At 49.1% G+C, this 9,613-nt stretch overlaps 1 long non-coding RNA gene across 1 annotated transcript; it reads left to right on the top strand.

The window, feature by feature from the left end:
* The first annotated feature begins 3,540 nt into the window (after positions 1-3,540).
* On the top strand, positions 3,541-7,377 carry LOC131584971 (uncharacterized). Its single transcript, XR_009278834.1, has 5 exons — positions 3,541-3,826; positions 3,906-3,949; positions 4,038-4,082; positions 5,292-5,409; positions 6,319-7,377. It is a non-coding gene; the product is annotated as an uncharacterized LOC131584971 (long non-coding RNA).
* Positions 7,378-9,613: the final 2,236 nt, after the last annotated feature.

Here is a 9,613-nt window from a genome sequence, read left to right as displayed (position 1 = left end):
GCCCGGTCCCCGTGGCTGCGTGGGGAAAGACCGAGCAGCGAGCAAAGGGAGCATTTATAAACTATATCGATATTTCACTGCAATTCAGGGCAGAGCAGCGACGGGGGCGCTCAGGTTCGGCCAGGATTAGCCCTAAACGAGCCGGGCAAACCCGCGACCGCTCAAGGGCAGCGGAAGTCAGTAACCGGTAATCGCCTAGGACCCCGTGAGGAATTTCCTCCGTAATCACAAACCCAGCACGCAGGGGATTTATGCAGCAGAATCCCAATTTTGGCCATGGCACCTGGAGGAGGAAACCGGTTCTCTATCGCAGAAATGAAAGCCCAGCACCCCGGCGTTTCGGGGACGGACAGCGGGACACGTAAGGGAGGGAACGATCGGCAGGATGTTTCTGTGCCTCACCCCCAACCCCCCCCCCCCCCCACTCCAAGGTGCTGCAGCCTCAGGTGTGACTGGTGAGGACGAGAAGGGAGCAGCTCCTTGCAGAGGCAGTTTTGAGAGGGTCACCCGGGCAAGGCTCGCGCAGGGAGCTGCCAGAGGGGCCAGCGGGGGCATCCCGGGAGTTCCTCCGGGAACGAGGGTCACGGCACCCAGCAGGGACCGGGGGATCAGGCGGTTTCACCCGGGCGGGGAGCGTCACTTTAAGATAAAGCCGAGAGAAAAGCCCGTCCTGCCGAGCAGGGTCATCCGAGCGGGCGGGGCAGCACGCACATTCCCGGCGGGGGGGGGGGGGGCGGCAGTTTTCAGCTTTGCTCTTCTACCTCGCTACTCCATCTCCACAGCCCCAAAGAAGGGATGGGTTATCAGGAAAAAAGGCGTTTAAACTGAGGGAAAAAGCTTTCTTTTCCCCAATTGCCTGTGTTTGAATTGATGAGAAATCCACTTCCCCTGCAATTTTGATAGTCTCAATTGGAGGTAACTCTGCCTTTTCTGTGCTGTTAGAGATATTAATTGATAGAGAATGCCCATTTTCTATTTTTTTCCACTTTAAGTGGAAAGGGAAAGCAGGGATGATGCTTTTTTATGGATCTGAATTAACTGAAAAATGCCCCCTTTTCAATCACCAGAGAGATTTAAAGTGAGGAAAACCACTCTTTTTCCCAATATTTGACGGGTTTAAATTAAAGGGGAGAAGCCATTTATTTACCACTGTATCCGTTTAAGTGGAGGTAGCTGCCCCATTTGCTCATTTTTAGCGTTGCCTTTTCCAGCATGTCCTGGGGTGACTTTATGATACCGGTATCCCCAATCATCTGGTTTATGTTAAATATTAAGTTCTGCACCTTTAAGACTGGCTCTGAAAGTGAGAGCAGGGGGGAAGAAGAAGCACGCCGTTTGCATTAAGGAACAAACATCACTCCCACACATCCCGCTCCTGGACCGTGGTGTCTGCAGCACAGACAGACAGCGGGACAGAGCTTCTCTCTGGCTTTTAGTTGGTTTTAGCTAGCTGAGGCAGAGGAGTTCCCTGGACCTTTGTTTTTTTTTCCTTTTTTTGTTTCCTTGGATCTGTGCAAACCTGCTCTGGACCAAACACCCGGCCAAACCCCGGGAGCTCACGCCTTTGGCCCACCGGGGCTCGGGCCTCGGCACTTTTCAGCGCCGGAAGGACCGATAAGAACCCGAGCGAGGCGAGCTACACCACATGAAAAGGACTTTTCTTCCTAGACTTGCCATCCCATCGAACAGTGAGAGGTTTTATTATTTCATATTATTCAATTTCTGTTAAATAAACAGCTTTTTCCACTTCTTTCCAAGGAATTTTTTTTTTCCTTTCCTGGACCAGTTGGTAGGGAGGGGTCATTTCCCTGGGGAAACCCCCATTTGGAGTTTTCCTCCCTAATTTGCCCTAAACTAGGACACAGCATTTCAAGGGTTTAAAGCTGCATTTCAGGGTACCTCTACCCACGCCCCAGCACCAAATATTTCCAACAGGAGCGAGTCCAGCAGGTATGTAATGGTAATGCCAGCTGGGAGTCTATTCTTTTTCTTATTTTCATTTATAATGTCGAGAGCCCTAATTAGAGGTCCCTATGAGACACCATTCATATCTATACTATTCTTCTCCACCCTAATTAATCACAGGGGAAGTGCTACTTAGTAATCACTAATAAATAATTATGCAAGTCCATAAATTATCCAACTTAGCCGGCAACACTGCTGAAACACAAAGTTTTGCTTCTTACCTTTTTCTTTTCCTTTGCTCCGTTGCTCTGAGTAATTGCAGTAAAAAAAGAAAACACTGTCTTTTCCCAAAAAGTTTTCTTCTACGCAGAGCTCCTTACCTCAATTTTAACTCAGAGGAGCCAAACAGCTACGGTCCCTCTGAGGGCTTTTATACCCGGTGGGATTTGCCGCCTCCCTTTTCCCAGGCAGCGTGGGAAAAAGAGGCGGGCTCAATTAGGGGTATATTAACCCCAGGCTGTGCTAAGGGGCATTATTCCCTCCAAGGGAATCAGCTGGGCTAAAGAGCTTGTCTCTCATTTCAGCGAAGAGGCTCTTTCAATTTACTCCAACCTGCTTTTAGCAGGTATCTTTTGGGCATTTGAAGCAGCAGAGGTTTTGAAAACACCTTGAAGAAAACATTATGGAACACAGGGAGTATTTAAGTTCATGATTTTGGGTTGGGACTTCAGGGGTGATAAGATGCTTTTATAATGATTCTTCTGTTTGGGTTTTTTTTAGGAGGATTGCAGTTTCCTGAAGTTCTAGGTCACGTCAAGTGTGATACTTCAGATTCTCTCAGCAGATTCATTGTGACACAAAAGGGAACCGCTGTGGCAGCTTTCCTTAGCAGCAGATCAGTCTCTCCGATGGATTCGCTTCGGAGAGATAAGTCGAGGGCTGTGGTCACGGAGGGGATCGAAGCAGGGTAGTGGGTTAGGATTCACACCGGTTAGGGTTTTGAGTCAGCTATGGGGAGGGGGAGGTTTGAGAACTGGCCTTTGGGGCCACCGTGAGGGAAAGGCTCACTTTGGCTAACAATGCTGAGGCGGGCAGGGCAGAGCAGTCCCAAGGTGTGTTGTCACTTGTCTGTTGTGCTTTCTGTGTCTTCCGTTCATCTCGTGTAACATGTCTCTTGCATTAGTCCTCCCAGGAGCTTATGAGAAACCCCAGGTCCTTCCGGTCATCTCCCATCTTTGCGTTCCTCGGCCCGGGGCCGACGCTGGCAAAGTTTCGATTCGGGAGGTCAGACAGGCGTCAGAATCACATCTCTGTTCAGCAGCATCCGATCGGATGTCTTTTTAGGTCTTGTTCTCAGCTGTGTTGACAGCTGTATGCAGTAATCTTTCTTTACAGTGGATAAGGACTTGTGCCGATTCAAAGGCAGGCAGAGGCTTCCAGCCACAGGATTCTCAGGCATCCGTCTCCGCGGTTCTCGGAATAAGTCGTTCCGTTAGCATCTTTTTCCTCCGGGGTCATCCGAGCCCGGCAGGCTCACCTTCGGTCCCTCCTCGGTCATCTCGTTCAGCATTCTCTCGGTCCTTGTGAGGATTTTCTCGTCTCAGAGAGTTTTCTCTCCCTGTTGTGTCGCCTCGTCTCACGTGTCACGGGTGTCTGGGGGTATTCGGTCCGGAACTGCTCTGCCCTGCCGCCCGGCCCCGTTGCAGGTGTTCAAGGACAAGTCCCGGGCACTTGTAATTGGAGACTCGTAATACGGGCTGTAGTTGGAGTCTAGGTAGTATTCTTATGTTGGCAGAAGGTGTCTGGAGCTGTGAAGTTACCCTGCAGCACTTCGACCTTTTTTCTAACTTTCTTTCAGATGCGGATGGATCGATCTCCCGGCAGAGCGCCTCGTCCCAGATGAGGGGATCCCCCTGAGAAGGTCGGTCACGGTTCTTCTTTTGCAGTGGGGCTGGAGTCGGTCACTGTGTTACAGCTTTGCTCTTTGTATTTTTTTTCAGGAAGTAAAGCCGGATAGCAGCAGTGAAGGTGAAGCATTGTGAAGGTGAGCCTCGGTTGGTGGAGAGAAGCAGTTGTTCTTGCTGGGGTCTCAGTTTCTGCTATAACTTTAATCCCTTGTTTTTTTATGTTAGGTGGTCTACTTGCAAGATATCCCAGCCCAGGATGCCAGAGGACAGGTGGGTGCAAGCTCTAAGTGTGTTTTGGTGTCTAAGTCCCTGGTTTGCTGATAATGTTTAGTTCTCTAAGATAGAATGAAAGAACCATATCACGAATCCCACCTTGTGGATCCTGACACGAATCGGTGTCACGGACAGGATTCTGAGAGACAGAAGGGGTTGCAGATTTGTCGTGCACTCAGTATCGGGGGAAAGACGTTTTGCCTCAGCCCCCCTAGCCTGCCACGCCGGTGAGCAGTGTCTAGAAAGCAAGGGAGGCGATTCGAATTTCTCAAAAACTGCACACGCCTCGGTGCAAAGCACCCCACACTCATTTGAGGGCTCTGTCTTCAGAATTTTACAAGGGATATTTGAATGCAAGAGTTTGGACTGACTGATTTTTCTGTTTAAAGTACTTGTTTGCTGATAATGTTTAGTTCTCTAAGATAGAATGAAGGAACCACATGACAAATCGCACCTTGTGGATCCTGACACGAATCGGTGTCACGGACAGGATTCTGAGAGACAGAAGGGGTTGCAGATTTGTTGTGCACTCAGTCTCGGGCAAAGACGTTTCGCCTCAGCCGCCCCTAGCCTGCCACGCCGGTGAGCAGTGTCTAGAAAGCAAGGGAGGCGATTCGAATTTTTTAAAAACTGCGCATGCCTAGATGCAAAGCACCCCACACTCGTTTGAGGGCTCTGTCTTCAGAATTTTACAAGGGATATTTGAGTACAAGAGTTTGGACTAACTGATTTTTCTGTTTAAAGTACTTGTTTGCTGATAATGTTTAGTTCTCTAAGATAGAATGAAGGAGTCACATGACAAATCCCACCTTGTGGATCCTGACACGAATCGGTGTCACGGACAGGATTCTGAGAGACAGAAGGGGTTGCAGATTTGTTGTGCACTCAGTCTCGGGCAAAGACGTTTCGCCTCAGCCGCCCCTAGCCTGCCACGCCGGTGAGCAGTGTCTAGAAAGCAAGGGAGGCGATTCGAATTTTGTAAAAACTGCACATGCCTAGATGCAAAGCACCCCACACTCATTTGAGGGCTCTGTCTTCAGAACTTTACAGGGGATCTTTGAGTACGAGAGGTGGGACTGAGTGGTTTTCTTTTGTTTAAGTCCCTGGTTGGCTGACAAGCTTTCGTAGTCCAAGATGGAATAAAGGAACCGCATCAGGAATTCCACCTTGTGGATGGTGCCAGTCATATTTTCTGTTTTGTCCGAGGTTCCGTGCAGAGAGGCAGAGCCGAAGTTTGCGATCGGCCGCACCGAAGCCAGCGCGGGGGACGTCTCGATGTACACATCCTATCGAGGATGGGTCTTGTCCTATTACGTTACAAAAGGTAAGCATCACAGGTGGAAGTTGGGATCAGGGGAAAAGCATTTATAATCAGTGGAGCCAATTTGAAGTTAAGGTACAGGACAGGGCTGTAGTGGGGTGGGCCCCTCTGAAGCCAAGGGAGAGGGTTTCTTTTCGAGCTCCCCAGAGCTTTTGCCGGGCAGGGCAGTTCCAATCCATCCTCTCACGCTCTCGCGTTTCACGTCGTCGGCCGTCTCAGCCTCTCGACGTCGTCGTGGATTTTTTTGTCCGAGGAACCGGCCTTCGTGTCCCCGCGGCTATCGCCACGTTCACCCGGCAGACATCGCCTGTGCTCGCCTCTGTAAAGTGCCTTGTGCTGTGCTCGCCTCTGTAAAGTGCCTTGTGCTGTGCTCGCCTCTGTAAAGTGCCTTGTGCTGTGCTCGCCTCTGTAAAGTGCCTTGTGCTGTGCTCGCCTCTGTAAAGTGCCTTGTGCTGTGCTCGCCTCTGTAAAGTGCCTTGTGCTGTGCTCGCCTCTGTAAAGTGCCTTGTGCTGTGCTCGCCTCTGTAAAGTGCCTTGTGCTGTGCTCGCCTCTGTAAAGTGCCTTGTGCTGTGCTCGCCTCTGTAAAGTGCCTTGTGCTGTGCTCGCCTCTGTAAAGTGCCTTGTGCTGTGCTCGCCTCTGTAAAGTGCCTTGTGCTGTGCTCGCCTCTGTAAAGTGCCTTGTGCTGTGCTCGCCTCTGTAAAGTGCCTTGTGCTGTGCTTGCCTCTGTAAAGTGCATTGGTTTGGAGCTGCCCTGCCCTGGCCCATAGTTAGAGTTAGGTAGAACCAGGTATAAAAGGTTATAGTTCCTCTTTTCTATGAGGTTTTTGTGTATAAAATGTGTGGGCCTAGAGGGGGGCTGAGTCATAGCTATCATACAATCCCTCACTGACCACCTTGTGTTGTCTTGCAGGTCTCTGATGCCTATTTTCTGAGGATCTACCATTTGATGTTGAGAAGCAGCAGCGAGAAGATGTCTCGGGGCATTTTGTTCAGCACAGTGTTTCAAATAAGGGTTGCGGTCACTGTGTGAGTTAGAGTCTCCTGCTGTGTGTCAGAGCGTGTCTGTCTGTGAGAGTCGGTGGGTCTGGGTGTGCTTGTGTGTGTGTGTGTTGTGCGGTTCTAACCTTGTGTGTATTGCTTTTGCTTTTCAGGACTTTAAATTCACTTTTAAATTTAGAATAAAAAATCCCCAGCTGGGGGGGTTTTTTTTTTTCCCTCCCAGCTGGGGTTTTTTTTCCTCGGTCCCGGCCGGTCTGCGAGGCGACAGTCATCGCCTAAGTTTGGGCACGGACCGGCCCTGGACCGGGGTTTTCGTCAGGCAGGCTGATTTTGGAGGCCCCTGGGAACCGAGTTCCCGTGGGGTAGGAGGGGTATGTGTGTGTGTGTGTGTGTGTGTGTGTGTGTTGTGCGGTTCTAACCTTGTGTGAATTGCTTTTGCTTTTCAGGACTTTAAATTCACTTTTAAATTTAGAATAAAAAATCCCCAGCTGGGGGGGTTTTTTTTTTTTCCCTCCCAGCTGGGGTTTTTTTTCCTCGGTCCCGGCCGGTCTGCGAGGCGACAGTCATCGCCTAAGTTTGGGCACGGACCGGCCCCGGACCGGGGTTTTCGTCAGGCAGGGTGATTTTGAGGCCCCCGGGAACCAAGTTCCTGTGGGGTAGGAGGGGTGTGTGTTGTGCGGTTCTAACCTTGTGTGAATTGCTTTTGCTTTTCAGGACTTTAAATTCACTTTTAAATTTAGAATAAAAAATCCCCAGCTGGGGGGGTTTTTTTTTTTTCCCTCCCAGCTGGGGTTTTTTTTCCTCGGTCCCGGCCGGTCTGCGAGGCGACAGTCATCGCCTAAGTTTGGGCACGGACCGGCCCCGGACCGGGGTTTTCGTCAGGCAGGGTGATTTTGAGGCCCCCGGGAACCAAGTTCCCGTGGGGTAGGAGGGGTGTGTGTTGTGGGGTTCTAACCTTGTGTGTATTGCTTTTCAGGACTTTAAATTAACTTTTACATTTAGAATAAAAAATCCCCAGCTGGGGGGGTTTTTTTTTTTCCCCCCCAGCTGGGGTTTTTTTTCCTCGGTCCCGGCCGGTCTGCGAGGCGACAGTCATCGCCTAAGTTTGGGCACGGACCGGCCCCGGACCGGGGTTTTCGTCAGGCAGGCTGATTTCGAGGCTCCCGGGAACCACGTTCCCGAGGACCACTGACGGCAGGGTTATAACGGGGCGGTTGAGAGGAGAGCGAAGGTGAGTGTGTGTGTGTGAGCAGAAGCCGGCTTCTGTGGTGAATGAGTATTGTGTTTTCTGCGTGCTCCTTGTGGTTTGGGGGAGCAGTAATAATGAAACAGCATGTATTGTCCTTTTCAGAAATGGTTATATTACGTTAATATGTATTTGGCTTGTATTGTTCTGTATTTGCTGCTGTGTTTCTCTGTATTGCTCTGTATGTGAATTAGGAGTTTTTCAGCGTGTACAGCAATTGTATTGTATTGTAATGCATTTGTATCCAGTTTCTATGTGTTTTTCTGTACTGTAAATAAATTCATTCAATAAAGTTGCCTCACCCCTAATAAAGATGATCCCCCCCACCCCCTCCTCCCCAACCCCTGTGTCTTTGGTGTGGTGTAGTCATTATTTTCATTCTATTTCTTGCTTTTCTGTCTCTTTCTAACCTTATTTCTGTCACTTCCTCTATTTTTCTGTTTCTTTGCTCTCTGACTCCAACCCTTTATTTTCCCTCCAACTCTGTTTCCTTTCCTTCTAGCTCCGAGTTAGACAGACAGCAAATGGAGTCGATTCCTTTCCACTGCAACTCAGTTCCAGTGAACAGGAATCGTCTCTGTTTCCTTTCTCTCTACCTCTGAGTTAGACAGAAAAGAAATAGAGTTGGTTTCTCTCCACTCTCCCTCTGTCTCTTTTCTCTCCAACTCTGTTTCTTTTCCCTCTAGCTCCGAGTTGGACAGACAGCAAATGGAGTCGATTCCTTTCCCCTGTAACTCTGAGTTACAGGGACCAGGCATCGTCTCTGTTTCCTTTCTCTCCACCTCTGAGTTAGACAGAAAAGAACTAGAGTCGGTTTGTCTCCACCCTTCCTCTGTTTCTTTTCCCTCTCGCTCCGAGTTAGACAGACAGCAAACGGAGTCGATTCCTTTCCACTGTAACTCAGTTACAGTGACCAGGAATTGCCTCCGTTTCCTTTCTCTCTACCTCTGAGTTAGACAGAAAAGAAGTAGAGCTGTTTTCTTTTCCCTCCAACTTTGTTTTCTTTCCTGCTAGCTCCGAGTTAGACAGAAAGCAAACGGAGTTGATTTCTTTCCAGTGTAACTCAGAGTTACAGTGAACAGGAATTGTCTCTGCTTAGTTTCTCTCTACCTCTGAGTTAGATGGAAAAGAAAGAGAGTTGGTTTCTTTTCCCCCATCCCTCTCTTCTTTTTCTTTCCACTTCAACTCTGTTTCTTTTCTCTCTCACTCAGAGGGAAAGGAAATAGAGTTTTTATTTTGTTCCACTCTCCCTCTCTTTGTTTTCCTTCTAACTTTGTATTCCTTCTAACTTTGTTTCCTTTCCCTCTGTGTTTCTTTGCACTGTCCCACTCTTTCTTTCCACTCTAAGTCTCTCTCCCTTTTCTCTGTAACTCAGCCTTAGACTTAGACTTTATTTCTTTTTGTTCTCTATTTCCTTTCCCTCTAACTCTGAGTTACAGAGAAAAGAACCTTTCTTTTCTCTCAAGTTTGAGTTCATCCTTTCTTTTCACTCCAACTTTAAGTTTGAGTGAAAAGAAATGATCAACTCAAACTCCTTTCTCTTCTAACTTTGTGTTTTGCTTTCTAGCTTTAAAGTTTAAAAAAAGCAGCAGTAGAACCTTTCATGCTCCCGGGGAGTAAATAAACAAAATAAATCTTGATTATAAATACATACCATTTACTCCCCGGGAGCACGAAACCTTCTACTGCTGCACCAGACTTATAGTTTTTATTCTTTTTCTTTATAGTATATACCCTATATCAGGGGTCCCCACCCCAACTATACCCACCCCCTAGGCCTGTCACACCACCACTGCCTCCTACCACGAGGTAACCACCACTGACCCATCCCCAAGCACCCCCTCCCCAATCACTCACCCCGCCCCTGCACCCCCCAGCCCCAAGCACCCCCTCCCCAATCACTCACCCCGCCCCTGCACCCCCCCAGCCCCAAGCACTCACCCCACCCCTGCAACATTGA

The sequence above is a fragment of the Poecile atricapillus genome, chromosome 15, assembly GCF_030490865.1.
Source record: "Poecile atricapillus isolate bPoeAtr1 chromosome 15, bPoeAtr1.hap1, whole genome shotgun sequence".
In the NCBI taxonomy this organism is placed as follows: Eukaryota; Metazoa; Chordata; class Aves; order Passeriformes; family Paridae; genus Poecile; species Poecile atricapillus.
Note: the sequence above shows the minus strand (reverse complement) of the source record. Positions and strands in the feature narration are given on the sequence as shown.